General features: G+C 39.9%; 1 protein-coding gene, 1 long non-coding RNA gene and 1 pseudogene across 6 annotated transcripts in view; 2 read left to right on the top strand and 1 right to left on the bottom strand.

Moving 5' to 3' along the window:
- Window positions 1–862: 862 nt before the first annotated feature.
- On the bottom strand, window positions 863–1,628 carry LOC129350184 (uncharacterized). Its single transcript, XR_008603502.1, has 2 exons — window positions 1,197–1,628; window positions 863–1,082 (listed from the first exon to the last, which is right to left on the bottom strand). It is a non-coding gene; the product is annotated as an uncharacterized LOC129350184 (long non-coding RNA).
- A 3,138-nt stretch (window positions 1,629–4,766) lies between these two features.
- On the top strand, window positions 4,767–9,172 carry LOC129350246 (tubulin alpha chain, testis-specific-like; annotated as a pseudogene).
- A 3,507-nt stretch (window positions 9,173–12,679) lies between these two features.
- The window catches only part of LOC111566661 (disheveled-associated activator of morphogenesis 1), a 60,622-nt gene continuing 47,944 nt past the window's right edge, over window positions 12,680–25,357 (top strand). For 4 of the 5 annotated variants that reach the window (XM_055015800.1, XM_055015799.1, XM_023267378.3 and 1 more), the window contains exon 1: window positions 12,680–12,829. The gene's annotated coding sequence lies outside the window, so the exon portion shown is untranslated. Of the gene's footprint in view, window positions 12,830–18,706; window positions 18,837–25,357 lie in introns of all 5 variants that reach the window. The other variant, XM_035946859.2, reaches the window with a different exon arrangement.

Below are 25,357 nucleotides of genomic sequence, written 5' to 3'. Positions count from 1 at the left end.
CTACTCCTGCCCCCCTACAATTTTCTCAACGGATTTACACGATTCACAAAAACTATACTTTCGGTGGAAAAAAACTCGGAATTCCGCGGATCCGCGGAAAATTCTCATCCCTGAAGGAAGCGGCCTTGCAGCGTGAGGAGATGGTCCAGAATGCTGCCTTCAACCAGTCATTCCTGGGTGTGCTGGGGCAGCTGGTGCAGGCAGTGGGCAGCTGGTGCAGGCAGTGCTGGGTGTACTGGGGCAGCTGGTGCAGGCAGTGCTGGGTGTACTGGGGCAGCTGGTGCAGGCAGTGCTGGGTGTACTGGGGCAGCTGGTGCAGGCAGTGCTGGGTGTGCTGGGGCAGCTGGTGCAGGCAGTGGGCAGCTGGTGCAGGCAGTGCTGGGTGTACTGGGGCAGCTGGTGCAGGCAGTGGGCAGCCAGCGAGTCCACCTCCCAGAGACTTGAGATTTAGTTGTATATAGTTTTACTTTTAGCCCTCTACTGTAGGACAGGCCCACCACAGTTTGTGCTTTGCACATTGTAAATAGTTTTGATTTTGCTGCTGACTAATAAACTATTTTGTGGCTTATGTGATTGCATCATAACTTTTCATTTTGTCTGTTAAGACACTGGTAGGAAAAGAGTCAACAGTCTGAACCAAACAATTCTGTATTCCCTAATAATGCATTTATGTTTAATGGGATTTAACATGTTTTAACACAAACTCCTTTATGGTTCATAATTCCGTTGACTGAATTACACCAAAGCAATACTGATTTATCAAACTGGAATAATCTTAAAACAGCTGTTTTAATGTTTTGGTGTTTAATTTGTCATGTAATCTTGCTAACCTTCACAAATAAAACAATAGCACAGACACATCTGCAAAAGGTACAAAAGTTTATTGTCAGAATTGCATTAAAGAAAACAATAGTAGTCCGGGGACAGAAAAACAGAAGTATAACGAGAAGAATAACTTTGCATGACACGTAGTGCATCAGTGCATCCTGTACATCTCTGTCCTCCTCCTCTACACCTTGTGCCACTGCAGGCTCATGTGCTGCTGCTTCAGGTAAATCCCATGAAGTCTCATCAGAGAGCATCTGAAACACATACACAGCATACTTATTTTAATAGCTAATAGCGATAAACTGCAGCCATTACAGGGTCGTTCACAGGACTGATACACGATAGCTAGCGAACTAGCATTAGCTTACCCTCATATGTCGTCTAGTTCATATCCTCTTGTCTTCAGCTTGATACTGCTGCATCGCCTCCCAAACTCTCCTGTGTGTCTCCTGAGTGTTTCGACTCGCTGCTCTCAGCTTTCTCCGACTCTTCTATTACTTTGAATCTGACAGAAAGCCACAGACCGAGCAACAGGTGTACCATCGCCTCCGTTATGTTGCGTTTGTGTCGCACGCAAATGACGTTAAGGGACTTTCGGCTCGCCGTACTATGACAGTTAGGTAAAGTTGGCAAGATATTCACAGATTCGGACTTCCGGCCTCAATAACTCATGGGATATACGTTGTAAAAACATAAACAATGCGTCTTTCAAATCGTTGTAAGCTAGACAATGTGCTACAAGGCCAGTTTTATCAAAAGTCGCTGTCTTTCAAGCTGCAGAAATAACATTGATGTCTATGAGCAGCCGGCTGTGCAACGAGTGAACAGGGACCGTCTGCAAATAGCAAAACCGCTGCAACAGCGAAGAGAGGCACTACACAAATATTCAATTGCTTAACTTTTATACACTGTAGTGTCACCAAATTTACTGCAGCCATCATTTGTGTCTTGCTGGTCATACTGCAAGTCTTGGTTTGATACTAAATACAAAATCTGAATGTTAAGGAATTTTCATTATTTAATTATTATTTTATTAGTCATAAAATTCAATAACTTCACTCTTATATACTGTAGAGTCACCAAAATCATTGGAGCCATCAATTGTGTCTTGCTGGTCATACTACAACTCTTGGTTTGATGCTAAATACAAAATCTGAATTTTAGGGAATTTTTATTATTGTCTTATTATTTTATTAGTCATAAAATTCAATAACTTCACTCTTATGAATTGTAGTATCACCAAACTCACTGGAGCCTTCAATTATCTCCTGCTGGTCATACTACAAGTCTTGGTGTGATATTAAGTACAAAAGTTGCATGTTAAATAATTTTTATTCGTAATAAAATTCATTAACTTCACTCTTATGTACTGTAGTGTCACCAAACTCGCTGATGCCATCAGTTGTCTCCTGACTGTCATAGTACAACCCTTGGTTTGATGCTAAATACAAAATCTGAATTTTAAGGAATTTTTATTGGTAATAAAATTCAATAACTTCACTCTTATACATTGTATTGTCACCAAAATCAGTGGAGCCATCAAATGACTCCTACTGCTCATACTACAACTCTTGGTTTGATATAAAAACATTCTTTCATAATTTTAATGAATTTTATTATTATTTTATTAGTAATTCAATTCAATAACTTCACTCTTATGTACTGTAGTGTCATCAAATTCACTGGAGCCATCAGTTGGCTCCTGATTGTCATACTACAAGTCTTGGTTTGGTAATAAATCAAAAATCCGAATTTTAAGGAATTTTTTATAGTAAATAAAATTCAATAACTTCACTCTTATACATTGTATTGTCACCAAAATCAGTGGAGCCATCAAATGACTCCTACTGCTCATACTACAACTCTTGGTTTGATATAAAAACATTCTTTCATAATTTTAATGAATTTTATTATTATTTTATTAGTAATTCAATTCAATAACTTCACTCTTATGTACTGTAGTGTCATCAAATTCACTGGAGCCATCAGTTGGCTCCTGATTGTCATACTACAAGTCTTGGTTTGGTAATAAATCAAAAATCCGAATTTTAAGGAATTTTTTATAGTAAATAAAATTCAATCACTTCACTCTTAAACACTGCAGAAAAAATAAACTCCATCCAACCATCAAAAGGTCCTACTGATCATACCTTCAGGTTTTTTCTTCCAAGTATTGTCCATACAATCCTTAACTTGGAAAATATTATTAGCTGTTTAACATTCTGGTTTAAATGAATCAGTTAACGCTGCAGCCTTAGTTAAGAAAGGGCATTACTTACTGTCTTCTGTTCCCAATCGTCAGTACTTGAGGGAGAAACGTCTAACATCAGTTTAGTATTTGCGTATAATTGGTGTTTATGCTGAGCTCTCTCTTTGGTGAGGGATTCCAAGTTCCATTACTATTCAGTATACATGATGTTGACAAACAGGTGCAACTGTGGATCTAAAAATATAGCACCACATACATCAAGAGAAGAGCCGTCAAAGCTAATTTACTCATAATCCTTAAACTTCACACACAAGCATGCACACTAAATAATGTGCACAACTTCACATGGCAATAAACAACCCAAATCATTAAAATTCAGTTACTTTTGGTTATTAATGTTCCACAATCTACCCAAACAATGGATGAGCACTTTTATCTGTTACAACAAAAAATATTTGAGATATATAACAACAATTTCATTACTAATAAAAAATTCCTTAAAATTCAGATTTTTGATTTATTACCAAACCAAGACTTGTAGTATGACAATCAGGAGCCAACTGATGGCTCCAGTGAATTTGATGACACTACAGTACATAAGAGTGAAGTTATTGAATTTTATTACCGATAAAAATTCCTTAAAATTCAGATTTTGTATTTAGCATCAAACCAAGGGTTGTACTATGACAGTCAGGAGACAACTGATGGCATCAGCGAGTTTGGTGACACTACAGTACATAAGAGTGAAGTTAATGAATTTTATTACGAATAAAAATTATTTAACATTCAACTTTTGTACTTAATATCACACCAAGAGTTGTAGTATGACCAGCAGGAGATAATTGAAGGCTCCAGTGATTTAGGTGACACTAAAGTAAACAAGAGTGAAGTTATTGAATTTTGTTACTAATAAAATAATAATAAAATAACAAAAATTCCTTAAAATTCAGATTTTGTATTTAGCATCAAACCAAGAGTTGTAGTATGACCAGCAAGACACAATTGATGGCTCCAATGATTTTGGTGACTCTACAGTATATAAGAGTGAAGTTATTGAATTTTATGACTAATAAAATAATAATTAAATAATGAAAATTCCTTAACATTCAGATTTTGTATTTAGTATCAAACCAAGACTTGCAGTATGACCAGCAAGACACAATTGGAGGCTGCAGTAAATTTGGTGACGCTACAGTGTATAAAAGTTAAGTTATTGAATATTTGTGTAGTGCCTCTCTTCGCTGTTGCAGCGGTTTTGCTATTTGCAGACGGTCCCTGTTCACTCGTCGCACAGCCAGCTGCTCATAGACATCAATGTTATTTCTGCAGCTTGAAAGACAGCGACTTTTGATAAAACTGGCCTTGTAGCACATTGTCTAGCTTACAACGATTTGAAAGAGGCATTGTTTATGTTTTTACAACGTATATCCCATGAGTTATTGAGGCCGGAAGTCCGAATCTGTGAATATCTTGCCAACTTTACCTAACTTGCTATGACGACTCCACCCACGATGAGGCTATATGGAAAAACAACTAAACCAAGACGAGCCGAGTCAGTGGCGAGCCGCACCGCGCTGAGTAGATGCTTGTGGAATCGCGGCTTTAGTCTCAATCCTTTGAGTTCCCTTCGCACTGTGTGTGTAGAAATGCTCTTACTTTCACTATTAAACATAACTGAGTTCTACTGTTGATTTGCTACGATCATCTAAGAATTTGTTCCTTGAAGGCGATGGTTCACTATCTTTCCAGGTTTTAATGATGCATTGGACAGTTCTTAACCTGCTTTTAGTAGTTTCAGAAGTCTCCGTAGTTGTTTTTTTTTTTTTTTTTTTTTTGCTTGATGCAGGCCAATAATTTGACCTTTCTGAGACAGATTAACATCCGTTCCATGACCATAGGAAATTACTTCCAACATGGTTGTTTAAGAAATGAGAAGCTCCTCACTCCATCAGCTGGGATTAAATAAATTTTTGCAGCTGAAACATACTCATCACTGCAGTAATTATCCAATGGAATGCTCTTACCTATTTGCTTAGTTAAATCCAGGTGGCGACTTTTTTCTTGGACAGGCAGTGTATGTTTGTTTTAACAGTTGGAAAGCCTATGCAACCATGGGAACTGGAGTAAAAAAGCAAAATCTTTCTCTGTAGAATTACTACATCTCCATGGTTCAATCAAGCCTAATTACCAAATCATCCTAATTTGGAGATAAACATGTAAAATATTATCTTTATCTGTTAATTAGGAATTCAAGTGAACATGACATCTGATACATGCGCTAAGCATACACACCACATAGTACATTACAGACCCACTGTTGTGGTATTCACACACGCTAGCCACACAAGTCGGCTTTGAGCCGACTAAAGTTCTGTCGTGACTTTTCTCAATCAAATCCACGTTGCCTTCAGCTGTTCCGCCACTAGAAGGAAGGATGCTGCCACCAACTACACCCTGATCCTGGACAGAATCCATAAACTGGTGGGTAAAATCGTGCATGAGGAGTTCCTGCTTTCCTGATGAGCCAACAACAATAAAACGGTATATAAAAGACGAACAAGAGAAGGGGAAAGCATCAACTTGACTCATGTTATGGAATTCATCTTTGTACCACCAGAGGGCAACAAACGATTACTAATACCCCTCCTAGTTGTAAGTGGATCCCAGTGGTGTATAGCAACAGGTTTACTTGCCAGATTAAAAAATTATTTTATAAAATTCAAGAGAGCACGTCTGTTTTGTGAAACTGTCCATGTTACAATTCTCATATGGTTAATGGTTTTTATAACTCCAGTAGAGATTATAGTGTCACTGACAACTGTTAAAAAACATTGTATCATCATCAGTCACGCAAACACTGATTCTAGAAAGACAGGTTACAGCTGTAGTTTTATTAGTTTATCTATCCATGTTTGGGGTCCTGTGCAGATGATGAAACTTTCCTAAAACAGACCATTTACGAGCAGTGGGGGCCTTTATGTGAGGGAAATGTCTTTGTGTGTAATGCTACACATTAACAGTAAGCTAAATGTCACTAAACAGCAAAGATTTATTTTGTAGTTCGGTTATTTCACATACATAATGTTTATTGGACACAGCTGCTAGAATCTGCAATAGGCGACATACGAGCTATGCAGTTATTACATTGCAAAATCTGGCAAAAACAAGCACAGTGCAGGATTCTGTTTAAAGAAGTATTGACCCTCTGAGTTCACAGTGACAGCAGGAGTCATTATGAAATAAACAGATTTTTGCTGAAGTTGGTTGATTGGTTGGCAGGTTGGTTGGTTATAGTTGTATAATGTTCATTTTGTCGTTGACTATCATAGGATAACGTTATTTCTTTTACACCGACAAACCAAAGATAAGATGGTTTTACCTTAGCTGACATGTTTCAACTGCAACTGCAGTCTTCTTCAGAGCGTCATCTGACGTGTGCTGACGTGTCCTTTTTATCAGGTGACAGATTCTGACAGATCTGTCAGAATCTGTCATATCCACCTATTTTCAGTTCAAAGGAATTATTTACAGTCAAAAACGAGGTTTTGCAATGGGAGATCCACTATCTGCAATAATGAGTAATTTCTTCATGGAGGACCTAGAAACCAAAGCCATCCACACACTGCAGACCCACACTCTGGAAACGATATGTTGATGACATCCTGGAAATAATAAAATCTGGACACACACAAGAACTTACCGATCATCTGAATAACATGGACGACACAGGAAATATACAATTCACACACGAAGAAGAAATAAACCGGACCATTTCATTTTTGGACTTAAAAATACACCACAGAGAGGATGGCAGCATTAAGATCACAGTTTACAGGAAACCTACACATACAGACCAGAACCTCCTCTGGACATCAGAACATCCCACAGCTTACAAACTATCAGTAGTTAGAACACTTTATGAACTGACCAGTATCATAACAGACGATAAAAACAAACAGGAGGAGGAAAAACACATCAAGAACGCACTCATACACTGCCAATACCCGACATGGGCCATCAACAAAGGAAAACAACAAGCTAAAAACAAAGTAAAAAAACAAAAGGAAACACAAACAAAACGCACACAACAACCGGACAATAAAAACAAAGACACAATCACCATCCCATATATCCATGGGATAACAGAACCCATACAGCGCATAATGAAAAAACACAACATCAATACAGCAGTAAAACCACATACAAAACTCCGACAGCTATTAGTCCATCCCAAAGACCAAATAGAACCAGACAAGAAATGCAACATCATTTATGAAATTCTGTGCAAATCTTGCGAGAAAACATACATTGGAGAAACAGGCAGATCATTCAGCACAAGATGAAAAGAACACCAGACAGAATGCGAAAAGGAAACAACTGGACGACTCACAAGAACACAAAAAGAAAAAGCCGAACAAGAAAACAAAAAATCAGCCATCAGGGATCACTGCAAAAGAAATAATCATATCATGGACTGGGACAGGGGGAGGATTGTAACATCGGAGACCAACAAACATAAACGATGGATCAAGGAGGCCATCGAGATCAGGAAGCGGGCGAGCTGCTCCATGAACCGGGACGAGGGGGCCTACACCCTCTAATACCTGGGACTCCATCCTCCAGAGACCACCGGACGGCGGGGGGCGTGGCCTATCTGACAGATTCTGACAGATCTGTCAGACCGGTCACCTGATAAAAAAGGACACGTCAGCACACGTCAGATGACGCTCTGAAGAAGACTGCAGTTGAAACATGTCAGCTAAGGTAAAACCATCTTATCTTTGATATTATCGGTGTAAAAGAAATAACGTTATCCTATGTTGGTTGGTTAGTTGGTTAACTGGTTGCTTGGCTGGTTGGCTTGTTGGTTGGTTGATTGTTTGGCAGGCTGGTTGGTTGATTGGCTGGTTGGTTGGTTGGTTGGTAGGTTGGTAAGTTGGTTGGCTTGGCTGGTTGGCTTGTTGGTTGGTTGATTGTTTGGCAGGCTGGTTGTTTGGTTGGTAGGTTGGTTGGCTGGTTTGTTGGTTGATTAGCTGGCTGGCTGGTTGGTTGGCTTATTGGTTGGCTGGTTGGTTGGTTGATTGATTGGCAGGTTGGCTGGTTGACTGGTGCTGCTTTCTGTTTAAAGAAGCACTGACCCTCTGAGTTCACAGTGACAGCAGGAGTCATTATGAAATAAATAGATTTCTGCTAAAGTTGATTGGTTAGTTGGTTAACTGGTTGTTTGGCTGGTATGTTGGGAGATTGATTGGCTTATTGATTGGCAGGCTGGTTGGTTGACTGGTGCTGGATTCTGTTTAAAGAAGCATTGACCCTCTGAGTTCACAGTGACAGCAGGAGCCATTATGAAATAAATAGATTTCTTGGTTGGCTGGCTTATTGGTTGGGTGGTTGGTTAGCTGGTTTGCTAGTTGGTTGGTTGGCTGTTTTTTTAGCAGAGCAATCTAGTGCATTTCATTTCCTATGTTCTAATTACTAACAAATGAATAAACATCTTACATAAACACCATCATCTAGACTATATTATTGCATATTTTACTAGGGCAGAGCCTCCCTCACTGTCCTCAGGCTGACCGATGCTCTGGCATTGAGGGATTCTTAGTTTTCCACTTCCTCAGGCCACCTTTGCCCCCGTCAACTCTACTCTTACTGTGAGACATTAGCAGTGGTCAGAATCACCAACACCCTGCTTTGTGCCAATGCTAAAATGCGACCCTTGCCATGGAAAATACAAGACCTGGTGGTGCCCAAAGGTGTCCATGCTGCCATTGCCACCGCTAAAACCATGTGCATCATCCAATTTGTCGCCTGATGCCCCGCTGGTTTTTAGGTCAGAGTTAACAAGCAGCCGGGTGGAGACCTGGCTAATGTCCAGTGTGCATGCAGAGCAACACCACCGCTACTGCAGAGGCCAGGGCTCGGCTTGATGACAAGTTTAATCTGGTGTTTGTTAAGTGGGCCGTAGTTCACTGGTATGTAGGTGATGGGATGAAGGAGGGGGAGTTTTCTGAGTCTGGAGAGGCCACAGCAGCTCAGGAGAAGGATTACGAGGAGCTCGGACACGACTCTGTTGAGGGAGAAGAGGAGGGTGAAGAGAATTCAAGTACAAAAACACCAATCAGACAGTACAAGTAGTTCTATAGTTTTACATACTTTTACAGGCCGGTCTGTAGTAAATAACACTGGTTATTTGATAGCACACAATCCTATCAAAGGCTGAATGTTTCTACAATTTTAGTCACCAGATGGAGACATTCTACTCCTTTTTGGTTAAAGCTCTGGCTACATTTAATGACCAGCAACCCTCAGGATACAATAATACCTGCTGTACGAATTTCCATGAAAAAAGTGGTTCTGATTATCCATGTCTGAACTTTACTCATTAATCTGTTGGTTATTTTAAATCAATGTTTTCATCCATGAAACATCAGAAAATGACCCAATGCACCAGCCAAATGTCTGATTTGTAAAACGGAGAATCATAAATCTTTTGCATTTAAAAGACTGGAACGAGCTTGTTTTTTCTTTGGCTCCTTGATAATCTTCTAAAAATAATTGCTTCTAAAATGTCTACCAATGGACTAATCAATTATCAACATGGTTTCAGCCTTAATGTGGCCTCTAAAGCAGCTTGTGAAGTTTGTTTAACTTAGAACACAAGCTCCCTTAAAAATATGAGTTAGCTCCCATATTGTGCTCCTTTTCAGAAAATTAATGAGTCTCATGTGTTTCCAGAATGTATCTTTAAAATTCTGAGTGCAAAATACCACATAGATGATTCATATCACTATGACTGTATAGCTCCTGGTTTTAGTCCTGGTCTAAACAGAATGTTTAATTGTCTGTAGCTTTAAATACAGCTGACCTGCTGCTGTCCACAACCTCTTCAGGAAGAAAACTCTCTCTGCACGGCACCTGAGAAATGTCAATAAGTTGGTGAGACCAGGACTTTCTTTTGCTCTTCAGTCTGAATGATCGTTTCACACGCAAATACCACTAAATTCACAGCACTGCTGCTTTTATCTAGTGTGAGTGTGTCATGCTACATTGTGGTTGTAAAATCTGTAATTTAGTGTTGGGCTCTGAGGTGACTGCTGGTTAACGTGCATTCTTAACAGGCTCCATTTCAGTCACTATTTTGTACCTTTTCCAGTGTCTGACAAAAGAAACAGAAGAATATGTAAATGAGAACACGTTGCCTTTTATATTAAAGTTATGTGCCCCCGTGTGCTTGTACAAGATTCTGGAGTAGCAGTAGGTGGTGGAGAACCAAACAGCAGAAGTTGGAGTTATATGGGCTACTGGGTCAGTTGATCGGCAAGTCCTGACCTGACCCTCCAAGCCCAACCAGCAGGTCCAGTATGTTCCTGCCGTCTACGGTGGCTATCCAGGTGTCTATGGGCTCCAGACCCCGACCAGAACCCTGACTAGCCGTTAGTCACCGACGTATCCGATCTGGATCCGGTCTACTCTTCCCACTCTTGAGTCTGCTACATGAGAGAAACAACCCAATTTCCACTGTTATGCTGACGACACTCAGTTGTATTTATCTATGAAGGCAGATGAAACCAACTAGCTAGTCAGACTGCAAGATTGTCTTCTGGACATAAAGACCTGGATGACCTGTAATTCCCTACTACTAAATTCAGACAAAAATGAAGTCATTGTATTTGGCCCCAAACATCTCAGAAACTTGCTTCTAAAGCATATAGTTACTCTGGATGGCATTACATTGGCCTCCAGTACTCCTGTGAGGAACCTCAGAGTTATCTTTGGCCAGGACATGTCCTTTAACTCATACATAAAACAAATCTGTAGGACTTACTTTCTTTCACATGAGAAATATTGTAAAAACCAGGAACATCCTGTCTCAGAGTGATGCAGAAAAACTAGTCCATGGATTTGTTTACTTCCAGGCTTGGCTATTGCCATTCCTTACTATCAGGATGTCCCAATAGCTCTCTGAAAAACCTACAGTTGATCCATAATGCTGCCGATGGGAGTTTGCAAGAGAGATCATATTTCTGCTGCACTGGCTTCTCTTCATTGGCTTCCTGTGAAATCTAGAATAGAATTTGAAATCCTTCTCCTGACAAAGCTCTTAGTGATGTTAAAAGGGAATTTCTTCTTGCCACTGTCACCTTAGGGCTTGCTCTAGGGGTTCAGGCATATGGGTTCTGCAAAGTGTCTTGAGACAATTTGAACTGTAATTGGTGCTATATAAATTGAATTGAATTGAATTGAATTGAATTGAATTGAATTGAATTGAATTGAATTGAATTGAATTGAATTGAATAGAATAGAATAGAATAGAATAGAATAGAATAGAATAGAATAGAATAGAATAGAATAGAATAGAATAGAATAGAATAGAATAGAATAGAATAGAATAGAATAGCAATGTTCTCTCAGACCGGCTACATCCCCACAGACTTTCTGTACAGGCCAGTGTTCACCTGCCCAGGCTACCTGCCTCCAAAGAGCAACCAAGTTCCAGTCAAAGCCTACTGAACTTAAGCACAACTAGTGACATGAAAACACAGAAACCCTAGCAGTCCTTGCCCAGTTTCCACAGAACTCTGACCTGTGGCTGTATGATCAAAGCTCAAAAACCGTGCTAACACTGGATTTCCTGTTGTTGTGATAACATTGCCATCGATATTAAAAGTAATCCGCTGGATGCTCAGTTTCTCGGATGCTGGCAGTGCATGAAGACCCTTGTGTTCACGCTTACAACCAACAGCAGAACATTTGGTGAACTTTTCTCTGAAAGCAGCTGCCCTTTCTGAATGTTTCACCTGGCAAACAGCAGGCAGTGAGAGGTCGAGGTTATACAAAGTTTGAGCTGGACGACTAATGGTTTGTGGTGATGCATAGCACTGAAGTCAAATTCTCACTCGCTCGTAAAGCTGGGAAGCCTTAAAGAATGTATGCTGATGTATGCGTCTTCTTATGTTAAGCCGTTAGTTTACACTACCAAGTTTATAACCAGAACCTACTAACGGCAGAGACTGCTATCAGGAGTATCAGAACCACTAATCAGTTTTTTTCTGCCTATTTTTTGGATAATGTGTATATCCTTCTCTGCTCACTTGACAACACACATGACAATCTATCTGCACAGTTTACATTGCAATTTGCACAATACTTGTACTTTTTCTATAACGTATTATATTCTATATATATATTGCACTCTATTTTTATTTTTATATTTCTCTTTCTCAACTGTAGTTGTTGTAATAACAACCACAAAACACAACATTAAAATAAATTTTCCCCACATGGGAACTTTAATGGGTTAAAATCCAGCAAATTAATGATTAGGACTATTGTTTGTCAAAATGTTTACTCCGTGAAAGTGGAAAATATTATTATTAATATAGAGTATTTTTGAGTGTTTTGACATTTGTTTACCTTAAAGACTACAGTGTAACTTTTAAATAAATCTTTAAAAGCAAAAATTTCAAAGATAAGCCATCTAAACTGAAATATTTACATCCTGAAAGCATGTACAGCCAGCTCTGGTCACACGCACATTAAGTATGACGCTGGTATTTCTGGGGTTAGTGTGAAACGCGTTGTTTACGTCCTGGACTACAACTCCCACGATAAACGGAGTCGCTCACAACCACGCATGCGCATTACCTGCTCGAGTAAATCGATGACCTCACGAGCCGCCCCGGACCAACCAGTCGGCTGAATCATCAGCGGACGGTGTTTTCTGCTGCTTCACTTTTCTCTCCCGATGAAGTTGCGGACACGGTTACCGGGGGGAATGCTCAACGGGACGAGGTAGGCATTTTAGCGTCACTACGATACAAAGTTTCCCGGTAACAATACCCGACGGAGGTAACCGCACCGGGGCCGTTGAGCTGCGGTGTCGGTGGTGACCTCCGGACCGGTGTGGCCAGTCAACACAGCCGCCGTCACTAACGTTAGAGGGTTTATTCACGCTGTTTTTGTTGAATTTTCTGAGTTTTTTCACAAAGCTGCTGACTGTTTTGGACTTTCCTCATCTCCAGTGACCGAACCTGGAGCAGACAGGAGCGTAGAGTCGGTATTTGCATGTATTTTACAAACTGTTTTGGTTTTGTGTCTGTTGTCAACTGACATGTTAGCTTAAAGGCTACTTTTGCAAAGTCTAAACTGGAATCCACAGACCTCCAGGTCCCTGAGAGTCTCACAGATCAACCAGCAAAGTGAGGAGGAGTTGGAACAATCATTACAGACATTTTAATATATTTTTATTGCATTCTCCTATAGTAATGTTCATGAAAATGTGATATTGCAGAGGGATTGAATGTGCACAGGGCAGTATTGTTCATCTATTTGAAAGAATATGGGGCTAATGTTAGAAAATATAGCCTAAATTGTGATTTTTTTTTTTACATGTATTGTTGTCTGTGATATGATATATAGTCAGATTTTAGTTAAGCACACACTGTGTAATAGATTTTCCTTGTGGCAGAGCATTATTATCCAAGATACCATGAAAATATCGACTTTACTGTATTCTGATTCAGAACTTGAAACCAAAAAATGCTCCAATATCTATTTTCAAATCTTTTAAGTGACAAAGAAGATAAAAATGATCACAAAAGCTGTGTTGAATCAAATAAATACAGTATTAATAATCAAAGACATAGGAAATATAATTGGACCTTTCCGTAAACAGTCTCTTACACTAAAACTGGTAGAGCTTTTGTGGCTCAGGAGCAGCATCTAAATATTCGCACATTCTGCAGTCGAGTTAAATAAAGTAATAATAATTTAAAAATGCTCCTAATTTGACGCCTTTGCAATTTGCTGATTTGCTAAAATGCGATTTGACATCAATTACCTTTACAATCATAGTCTGAACGACACCATAACGAGTACATGCAGTGCAGTCTGACCAAAATTAGATGTGAGATTATTTTTAAATTAATAAGTGAGATTGTAACTGGTAATTTTGGCAAATATTTAATTATTTGACCTAGTTTCTGTAGCATATTTAGGTCAACGCTGCTTGTTTGAAGATGCACATGTCAATATTTAATGGTTTGTATGGCAAGTTTGGTGATGATGTTCACTTTTTTGCGTAAATGCGTCACAAACATTTTTGATTAGGAGCCCTTTAATCTGATTGATAAGGAGCTGTGACCAGGATTTGCACTGACTGAGTTGGAACACAAACATGTCAGTGGTCTTGAGTGAACCAGTTTATCAGAGGCTGTAATCTTGAGATACACAAATGCTTGATAGCCTTTAACTTGCCTCTGAATGGATTGAGATTTGACTTGGGTGGTAAAACATGCACGTAAAATGCAAACATCTCTCCCCAGGACTAGATCACTCCCATGCTTGATTGATTGATGTACAGTGTCTTGGACCTCATAAAGGCCCGAGCCGCCACATTTCTAAAGGGACCAGCCTGTGGTGCTTTGAGACACATGATCCTTCACCTGCCCTGAGTTAACATTCGCTTGTGCCCAGTGGAGTCACTCACTTTTGAAAGTCATGAAAGTTACAGGTCAATCACAGAGCGCAACGCAGAGATTATCGCGGTATAATCACTATAGTGGGAGGCTTATATCCAGTTGGGCGCTTATCAGAAAAGGCTTACATTCCCGAGAATTAAAGTCCTCTAAATCACCGAGGGGTCCTGCTTGTGCTTGTAATGGGCTCCTGCCTTGTGAGAGGGCTTACCGCTGTGGCGAGATCTGCAGACGTGTTTTCACTGCAAACACTGAGAAGCCTTACATGATGTACCACGCTGTTATTTTGTCCACAACGTTAATGCTCAGACAGGGAGTTGCCGGGTTATAGATCGGCATTGACAGGCCCTGACATTTGAATTACGTGTGTTGTTTTTCTGAATGGGTGCACATTGCGGATGATTGGCCGGTGTTGTAACTGCATGTTTTTCCCAAACGCCAAACCCTCTCCATTTGAGCCTGACCAACATGTATCCACAGGCTACGATATTTTGGGTGGTATTAACTTATCACGGATGCATCACCATCTGCATGACTGCTGCTGGATTTGCAGCTGGTTGCATGTAGAGTCTAATTAAACCATAAATCAGTTTGATGCTGTTCGTAATGAGAAAGTGTTTTCATGTTCAGACATGCTGTCCTGTGTGCCTAAATGTTTTAATATTTATTGTTTTTAATGGTGAATCCTCATACAAGCCCATGTAAGGCAGAGAGCGTGTTTATTGGACTGTTAGACTAAAGTTCTCATTGTGTCATCTTGCCTGATTGATGAGTAAACAGAGCAGACATTGTACCTTGATGAGCTCGTTGCCTGATGTTGTTTATTAGTTGCCATTAGCAGTAATGCAAGTCACCTCTTATCAATCAGAAACACTCGAGCTGAAAGATTTGCAAAAACAATCACATTCTGATTATTCTGATTACAATGTGATAGAGCTGTCAAAATATAAACACACGGGTGACCGATTGTTTTCTGTGGACACATCAAGGCTCTGAAACAAGCTCCATCATTGACTTGGATCCTTCCATATCAAAGCTCCAAACCTTTCCATTTAAAAAGACTTTTAATACCTGACTGCATGGTGACATTTTATTTTTACTTTTTATATACTATATTTTAGTGTTGTTTTATTGCTGTTTATTTTTGATTGTTTTATTGCATATTTTACTGCTGTCTCTGTTTTAAGTTATTGTATTACTTTTGATTTATTCTCTTGTTTTCACTGTGAAGCACTTTGGTCATCTTTTGGGCTTTTATAAAGTACTTTATGAAGAAAACTTTGATTGATTTGATTTGATTTTGACAGATTTTGCAATATGGAGGCTGCACAGTAGCTTGGTGGTTAGCACTTTTGCCTTGCAGCTGGAAGATCCCCGGTTTGCGCCCTGTCCCGGATTGTTTGTCTCTATATATAGTGCTGTGATAGACTGTTACCTGTCCAGGGTGTCCCCTGCCTTCAGTCAGCAGAGATAGGTTCCAGCCTCACCTCAACCCTAATGCAGATTAAGCGGTGTATAGATAATGGATGGATTGGGATATGGACCGTGATTTAGTGGGAATATCCATTTCTTAATTTCTTTTCCACTTAAAGATCATGTAAAAATGATGTAATTTTTGCTGAGTGTGCTTCATCTAATATGGTACGTCGTCACACATTTGACCTTTTATCAAACAGTTACAGCACCTGCGATTTACCACATTGTAATGTGTGATACATTGTAGTGTTGCTTCCACTGCACCGGCACCGCCTTCAGCTACAGTCAGCGCTGTGTTGTTTTTGTTGGCACCGGCCAGTTGTTGATGTTTCATGTCATCCTCCTGTTGTCACAGACAAAAACATGCTCTGTGGTGCTGTTGGAAACAGAATTTTGTGACTTAGTTTCGGTTGGCTCTGGTGGTGGGAGCACAAACACACGGGTCCATCGCAGGCAACATAAGCTGCTCTGTCCTGACATTTCCTCATTGGTGACAATTCTGAAGTCTGACATCAGGCTGAGCCTGAGTGATGTTCAAGTGAGGGAATCAAAATCAGACTTATCTAATTCTAGTTTTTCCCACTGTCGATCTTCCACCATCCATCAGCATCGGTCAGTGAACGGCAATAGAAAGCCACTACAGCTGGCACTGAGACCACCAGCATGCATCTGATATTCAATAAGAGGGAAAGGTGACAGATTAGTCATCCTGAATAAGAACTGGCAACGCTGTCAGTGTGTTTGTGCTCCACAGAGCAAAGCATCAACATCAAACATGCCGGTCCATAAACAGCGGCGGTGTATTGCATCTGCCCCTCTTCCTGTCAGTACACACCAACACCTGGGGAACTGGGTTAATGAACTGAGTGTTAAGTTTCACAGGACTGGCAGTGTAGCATGGGGGCCGGCAGCCTCCCTGCTCAGCTTCCATTAAACTCTACAGAGTGAAAGAGTCAACGACACCCACAACAACACAGGGGGAGGTGCAGACTAATCATTTTTTCAACGGTGGATGTCATTTAGGAGTGGCTGTAACACAGCTGAGCCCATAAGACCACCATATGTCTGCATGGTTTCTGCTTGTTGTGGTGGCATTAATGTACAGAAGCAGGTGTTGGACCACAAGCCTCTAATGACTGTTTCCCCAGGAAGAATAATGAAAGTGTTTCGTCCTTGTTTAAGGGTGTCAGTTGTATATCAGCTTTCTTTTTTTAATATCTGGGCTATTTTAGGGAGACAGATAATGTTAAATGATGGTGTTCCTGTAAAACAAGGTGTGTGTTGATGTCTGTAATTACTTAAGTTAAGCATTCAGTGGATGTCTACTTCATAGTACGTGACAGGAGGTAAAGAACAAGTTAGTAAATCCAGTTGGTATACATACCAAAGTGACTTGACTTGGTTTAAACAATTGACTTCTGCTGCATGCGTCACATCTTGATTCACTCTCTGTACTGCTTCTGTGAAAGGGTAGGGCGACATAATTATAAATACCGTGAGACAATGGATATTTGCATACTTTTAGTCATTTTGCCATCAAAGTCACATTAAAAACCCAGAGGAGTTGAACCAAAGTGTTGTTAAGAAAAATAGAAAAGCAAAGACTAAAAGACAAAACTAAATAAAATATTGAGAGATGAAAATACAGCACGATAATAGATGAAGTCAATTTAATCAACCGCTTCATGGTAGTGTTGTCATTTTATGTTATTTCCATAAATGCAATAATGAACCTCATTTGTCAGGTATTTACCTGGATTAGCCAAATATCCATCCAAAAGTTTCTCAATAAAAATCACCGCATCTACTCTACATTAGGGCTCCATCTAACAATAATATTTAATTCTAAGATAAAAGTCACAACTGGGAGACAGTCATAAAGTGTTGATTGGATGTTTTCAAGTTCAAAAGTATGTTGTGCATTTTGTAGTAACCACACAAGTCATGGGAAAATGCCACTTTGTCACGTGTAGTTTAAAGTTTTAATTTTACACATTAAAATATACAAAACATTAAAAAGCAAAACTAAAATGCTGAAGTTACACAATAAAATGCTACATTAGTAAATGCTGTAAAATGTTAAAAGGGCAAAAAGAAAACAGTAGAAAAGACAACTTTTTTTTTTTTTACATAAATGCCTCTATGTGCATTATGTGCCTCCCGGTTCCAGCAGCAGACATATCAGAGCTAGAGAACGATTTTCAAGTGGTCTAGTCCAGTGAGTTTTATTGATATAATAATAATGATAACATTATTTATATAGCACCCTTAACAACAGCGTTCACAAAGTTCTTTGACAGTGAAAACATGCAACACAGACAATCAAGCAAGATACAGGAGACAAGTCAGAACAGTCAATTAAAATAAATAGTTAAAATGATAATGAACTAAATGAATAATTAGCAAGATTAGCACGCAGATCAAACAAGGGAGCTAGGCAGTTTGAAAATTAAAGAATAAGACTGAGGGATAAAATTAAAAGTCAAAATCTTAGAGAATGAAAGAATTAGAGAGACGACATCACACCAAAGAACCAGGCAGCTAAAAGTAAAATAAAACAAGAGAGAACATGTAAAATAAACAGGAGATAATACAGAATAAAACACTAAAACTACATAAAGCTAAAAGTGAACTTCACATAAAAGCAAGTCTATAAATGTGGGTTTTAAGAAGTGATTTAAAAAAGTTATTGACTCTGCGGGTCTTATCTTCTCAGGCAGGTCGTTCTAAAGTCAAGGGACCCTGATGGAGAACGCTCGGTCACCTTTAGATTTAAGCCTCGAATTTGGAACGACCACAAAGGGGAAGAACCTATTAAGTGTTCTTTGGTGGAAGGGTTCCGTAAGGTCAGTATCATAACATCTTGTCCTGCTGGTGTCAGAGCCTCATGTTCTGACATTAAGCTCTCTCTCTCTCTAGTGGATCCTGTGGGATAAACGTGGACCTGCAGCACTCTGCCGGCCCATCACAACAATAGGCCTGTATGACTGTTTGAATGTGCCATTCTTTGTGCGGTCTGCTTCACTTGGGCCAGACAATGGCTTCATTTAGCATCCCTTCTCTGCCGAGGCCTGCTCCGTCACCATGGCACCCCTGCCATGCCACACCCTGCCCCCAGTCTGGCCCGGCTTTGCACTTGTTTCTCGCTATTGGGACAGCTGGGCCGAGGCAGCCATTGTTGGCCACACCCGAGACCCAACCTCGCATTTTGAGGATTGTTTGATTTGTGGTCACGCTGGCAAACCTCAACCAACTTGTTATAGTTGTTATTTCTGTAAAGCTGAGTACATAAATCCAGGCTTGTGTAACGCCTAGCCTTGAGCTAGGTGCAGGCCTGCTAAACATGCATTTTGCCATCAAAGGGTTTTTTTTCTGGAGTGCTTTATAGCAGAGGACCTGGAACAAAGACCACCACTGCAAACATAATAAAAACCATATACATATTTGTGAAATAAGCCCTTTGGGTAAAAGAGCAGAGGTGCTGTTTCAGAAAGAAAAACCCATTATATGCATTGTTTAGAGCAGGGGTGTCAAACTCATCTTAGTTCAGGTTCATTCAGCCCAATTTGATCTGAAGTGGGCCGGACTAGTAAAATCATAGCCTAATAACCTATAAATAACCACAACTCCAAATTTTTAATGACAACAAACAAAAAAGAGACAAAAAATTAGACAAAAAGTTACAAAGCGACAGAAAATTGGATGAACGAGACAAGTGAGACAAAAAAATGACAAAAGCAGGAAACTAAACGACCGAAGCAAGGAACAAAATGACAAAAAATGAGACAAACGACAGAAAACAAAATAAAAAGAGACAAAAAAATTACAAAGCAACAAAAAATAGACAAACAGCACAAGCGAGAAAAAAAACACAAAACGACAAAAATGATACACAAAACGATGAATAAAGCAAAACAAAATGAGAAAAATTAGACAAACAACACAAGCGAGACAAAAAGGAAACACAAAATGACAGAAACAAGAAACAAAACAACAATAAAATGAAATAAAAGTCTGACAAAAACAATATATTACAAAAATGAGATACAAAATGACAAAAGAGCAATCAGCGATCTAGTATTTTACTTTGTGATCACACCAACTTGTCGAGGTCTAGAAATTACTTTAAATTTACAGTTTTACAAATTTACAATTCGTCCTGCGGGCCGGATTGGACCCTCTGGAGGGCCGGTTTTGGCCTGCGGGCTGCATGTTTGACACCCCTGGTTTAGAGCATCAGCTACCAACTAAACTGATCATAAGATTAGACATGTTAGGATCTGGGTGGCTTACCATCCCAGCTAAACAATTCGCAGAAGAAAATCCTGGATTATGGCCATTGATTTGCTGATTTGTCCTTGTTTTTTCTTTGTTTCTTGGAAAGAATGTGAAAACTGTCATCATTTAGGAACAGAACACACACAGCATATTCCCTTAAAACAGAGTGTAGCTGATAGCTCGTTCTATGCAATGTGATTCAGTTTTCTGCAAAAGTATCATGTTTTTCCTTTCTTCTACCGCTACCTTTTCAGTTAACGCATAAAAACCAGCTAAACGTGCACGTTGGCAGATGAGTTTAGACACCCACACAATGAGTGCACGCCGCCTGTCCCTTTCTAAGGCCGTTGACTCCTGACCTTTGCGATTGTTCAGAGGTTAAAGTGCAGTCCACCCAGCTTCCAGCGCAGCCACTCAGCGGTGGTAGATTTTTCATTAACGCGCTTCAGGCTGACAGACTTCAGACTTCTCGGTGAGTAATGGATCCTTCGTGGAAAGCCATTCACTCATTATGCAGTTTAATTGGCAATGAAAAAGACTTCACAGCCGCTCGATGATGTGAGCTGGATCTGTAATAAAAACAGTCACAATCGCAGCAGATGTTGCGCAGCGTCATCTTATATTCGCCGCGGTTTAACACTAATTATTAAGTATAAAATCTGAACAACTTGATGCCATTGTCGGAGCTCAGTGTGAAAGCTAACGTGTTGCTACAACAGCCTCCATCCATTGAAAGCTGTGTAATTATTACGTGGGCTGAGCTTTTTCAAAGTCCATCCCAGTCACTGATTTTGCATCTCAGGCTTATCTCCACAGAGCAGCCCGCCTCCAGAGGAACCAGCCTTGATGTGGAGTTTTGTGCTTCTATAACGAGAACTAGGTGACCTATGAAATTATATTTTGGGCTGATCTGAACTTGTTGCAGTTGCACACTTGAGAGCTCAGTACAAGCTGTGCTACTTCTGATGCAGATAGTTTCCTTTCTAGGACTGTTAAAAAGGTGAAGACTTTATAATCATGGTACCTGTGATGTGGCGCATAGTTTCACACCGTGAGCCTCACACAAGTATTACAATATTACTTTTACATGCGAAGGAGCGGAAAGTAAAACAATGAATCTGTCCTATGACGAATGGTTTACCTTAGGAAATATACGACCACATTACAGAATAATGTTTAAATTTAGGGAACTAGTCCTTCCTGGTTGAGGGCCTGTTATTTGGAGAAATGGCCTCATGCTTTTTATTTATTTATTTATTTATTTTTTAAACAGTGTATCACATTATAGAGTCTATATTTATACGCTCTTGGTTTTGGTTTTGAAGGTTTTGAGTCACCTAATTGTTTCTCGCTTGTGTATTTTTTTTTTAATTGATAGCCTTGCTTTTTCTTTTTTATTTTCTGTGCTCAAGAGTAACCTTTGGTCGTAGTTAACTAAGTTAGAAAGTGACTGTTTTCCTGCCAGACAGAGAGAAATGAGGCAGATTACCATGACAATGAGCATCAAAATTAATCACTTTTGTGCCTCCGCCGCAAGACGTGGAAAGAGTGTAGCCATGGTGGGGTTCAAACAAAGGGAGCATGTGGGTCCTGTCGTGTGTGTGTGTGTGTGTGTGTGTGTGTGTGTGTGTGTGTGTGTGTGTGTGTGTGTGTGTGTGTGTGTGTGTAATTGTGTGTGTGTGTGTGTGTGTGTGTGAGTGAGTGTGAGTGTGAGTGTGAGTGTGTGGGGGAGTCCCATAACCACAAATGTTGGCTCATGAGTGTGGGAGGGGGATTTTATAGGCCAGGAGGGATTCATGTTTCAGCCCATGCTCGCCTCTATCCCCTTTGTCTAGGTCACATTATTAATGTTAATTCCCAAAGCAGAGATGCCGGCAATTAGAATTCTGTGTGAGTTTGCAGTTTTGCTTTTTAAATTATTAATCTTGAAAGGGAGGGTTCCATCCAGCTGGTCGGACGCCAGCATTCTATCTGACGGCAAACTCAATCCGTTCAGGTTGCTACTTGAATTTCTTGTAATAGCAGCTCAATCACTGAAAGCTGACACGTGTTAAACATATCAAAGTGAGCCGAGCAACAATACGGCGTTGTTGCTTAGATGTAGGAGCGTTTCGGCAAAAGTTCACGACATTTCTTTTTCTGCCGCGTCCTGTCAAGCATTTACAATGAGGATTGATTTGAAAAGGAGTCAAAGTGCAGGAATTTCTGAGGGCACAGAGTTCTTCATTCAAAATATGAAGCTTGTTTTTATGTCCGTGTCTGATAAAACTCCTGCAGCTCCAATGTGGCGACCTCACAAATCACAGCTGTCTAATTTCAAGCCAAGAATACATATATACTCAGTGGACTGTTTTAGTAATAACATGAATTTGCAGGACATCATGATTTCTTTGACTGGAATACATCAGATGCCATCATGTTCCTGCCTCAGAAACAAACCAACGCATGTGTAACATAGCTTTGAAACAGCAGACAGATATCAGATTCAGACAGTGCCAGAGCACGGCATGCTTTATCCTGCTCTTAAAATGCTGCCCCGCCCTCCTGAAGGCAACGCTCAAGTTCTGACAAGTTTTCCAGCGAAAGAGCAAGGGCAGGGAAATATGTTTAGGCCGTATCACGTATCATTCTTTCAATCATGACCACACAACTTTATCAAAATCAGAAGTTCACGACGGCAAAAATCAAGAGCTTAGATGGAGTTTGCATGGAGTGTTTTTTACCATCCTAATGTAATTTCCCATTAACTGAGTTGGCGTCTCAGGAGCCGGTAATGTCGGTCATGCGCGTTCTTATTGAATTAGTAGAATTTGTGATTGTTTTAAAAAAGCACCTTTGTTGTGAAGCACATTGTGACTTGTTGCAAATGACATTCATAAGACCTCAAAGTAATGAATCACTGCGTTCTGTCTTCATATTCCCTGAAAAAGTATATTGACGGGTTTTATCTGAAAGGTGGTCACAGTAGCCACCTTCTTCCCCCCAGGAACGGAAGATGTCCTGGTTTCCTTGGACGAGGTTTTAGGCTGCTGCAGGTTCCCACAGTATAACATGTCTGTGTGATAACATTACCATAGAAAAGCCCTCCAAACAGCCCGTGTAGTCAGATGAAACCAGCTGCGTCAACAGCTAAATGTTCCTCTGGAGTGATTGGATTTCAGCTTTAAGTGGCGACTGTTGTCCACATCCATATTTCTTTCTTTTCTCACAGTTATGTAACTTGTTATACATCTACCAGTGTTATGACTGTCTGGTGATCCATTAGAACAACTACTTCTTTTTTAATGTGTCTAGTGATAAAATATAATGTAATTTGAGGCCATTTTGCCTGTTAGTTTTTAGTTATTAGGATATTATACATAATAAAGAGTTGCAACGTTCCTCATGCAGCTGCACTGCTGCCCTGAAAACAGTGGTGTTTGTGTCACAGTAGTTCACCGTTGATAGATGAGACGCCACGGGGCAGAAGCTGCCAGGTCCGGCCTGTTAAACAGCAGGTGTCCTTGTTAACATCCCAAAACATCTCCCTTTTCTGCCGTTTCTGTTTTGTTGTCATTTCTTTTGCAGTTTGCAGCTCTTGCTTCTCAGAGTATTTTCCCAGCTTCTGGTCTCAGGTTGTTTTTCTCCACTGAGATTATGACACACTTTGAGATAAGCAGCTTGTAACTCAGCCGTTCTGTCATGCAAGATGGCCATGCAGTATATGCTGACTTGGTTTCACCTTAGACGTCGCCTCTATGCCAGTGAGTCAGTCATGCGTTTGACTGGCCATAAGCCAGTCTCACATCCGTGTTAGCGGTCAAAGATGAGGCCAGGACCTCAGACCTTTTCACATGGATTTAGTCTGGTGAACTAATTCTCAGAATGCTTGTGTGTGGCATTAGCTAATAGACAGGGAGTGCGTTGACACTGTCTTCACCCTCAGAGCGGACTGGAGACCGATTGGATTATATTGGATTAACATTACTCTATTTGATTTGTTTAGTTGTTTGTGTACGTGCCACCTCTAGTGTAGTACTCGGTGCATTATGCCGTGCCGTCTCTGTCTTATCTCTCTGCTTGAAACCTTAACCACTGACTTGTCAGTACAGTGAGCTGGCCTACATCTGGAGGGATCAACAAGTTAAGCCACAGCCTTTAACCCTCAAATTCTGCCAATCCGTTACAAGCACGTTTACTGCAGCTGTAGTCATTCACGTCATAATATTTATGCAGCAGTGTGTAAAAAATTTGTCCAGGAAGAGTTTTTATGACCGAAGCTGTAAATTATCCAGGTTTTCTTGTAAATAAAGAGATCATTTTACAATATGAGGGTCAAAGAGCTAGCTGGGTAGATTTTGCATGACCAATACACGTGATGTTGCAGATAATCAAATATTGATTTATTCTACTTTAAGGTTAAAAGCAGAAGATAATGACAAAAAAAAATCTGAAACTTAAGGTCCACTTACTAGCTCTTTCCAGAACTTACTTTGTTCATATATGCAGATGACGGAGAAAGACTGTGAGGATTGGACAGAAAATATTCAACTATTCAGATATTGATTTGGTATATTTAATTTTGGGCTTCCGATACTCATGTTCAGTTAGATTTCTTTTGCTGAACGTATGCCAAAAAGGCATCATTTATTCTTTAAATTGCACTGTTCAAATATTGAGGTATATACATCCAAGCTTAGGCACCAGCGATGATGTTTTCGTCTGTGTAAAGAACTTTGATTTTTACAAGTAAACAGACTCAACTTAGCTACTGTCACTATGATGACACTACTTTTATCTACAGTTTAAAGAGTAATGGTACACATGATTAAAACATTCATTTACTTTACTTGAAAAATAGTGACTAAATAGTTAAAACTACATAGCAGACCCTGCAGTTCAAATAACCGATTACAGAGAAAAGAAAAAGAGAGGTAATGGATACCATTGCTATGGATATAAAGACCTATAACCCAAAGCTTCAGGGAATTAATAAAGAAGTTGGAGCCCGGCTGCAATGTCCCCAAACGCTCCAGTATTTCACAGTCCCTGGTCTCTGAACCAGGCCTGTGTAAGCAGACCACATTTTAGATTTTAGCTGTTAGTTATT

The sequence above is a fragment of the Amphiprion ocellaris genome, chromosome 12 (genome assembly GCF_022539595.1).
Source record: "Amphiprion ocellaris isolate individual 3 ecotype Okinawa chromosome 12, ASM2253959v1, whole genome shotgun sequence".
NCBI classification, from domain to species: domain Eukaryota; kingdom Metazoa; phylum Chordata; class Actinopteri; family Pomacentridae; genus Amphiprion; species Amphiprion ocellaris.
Note: the sequence above shows the minus strand (reverse complement) of the source record. Positions and strands in the feature narration are given on the sequence as shown.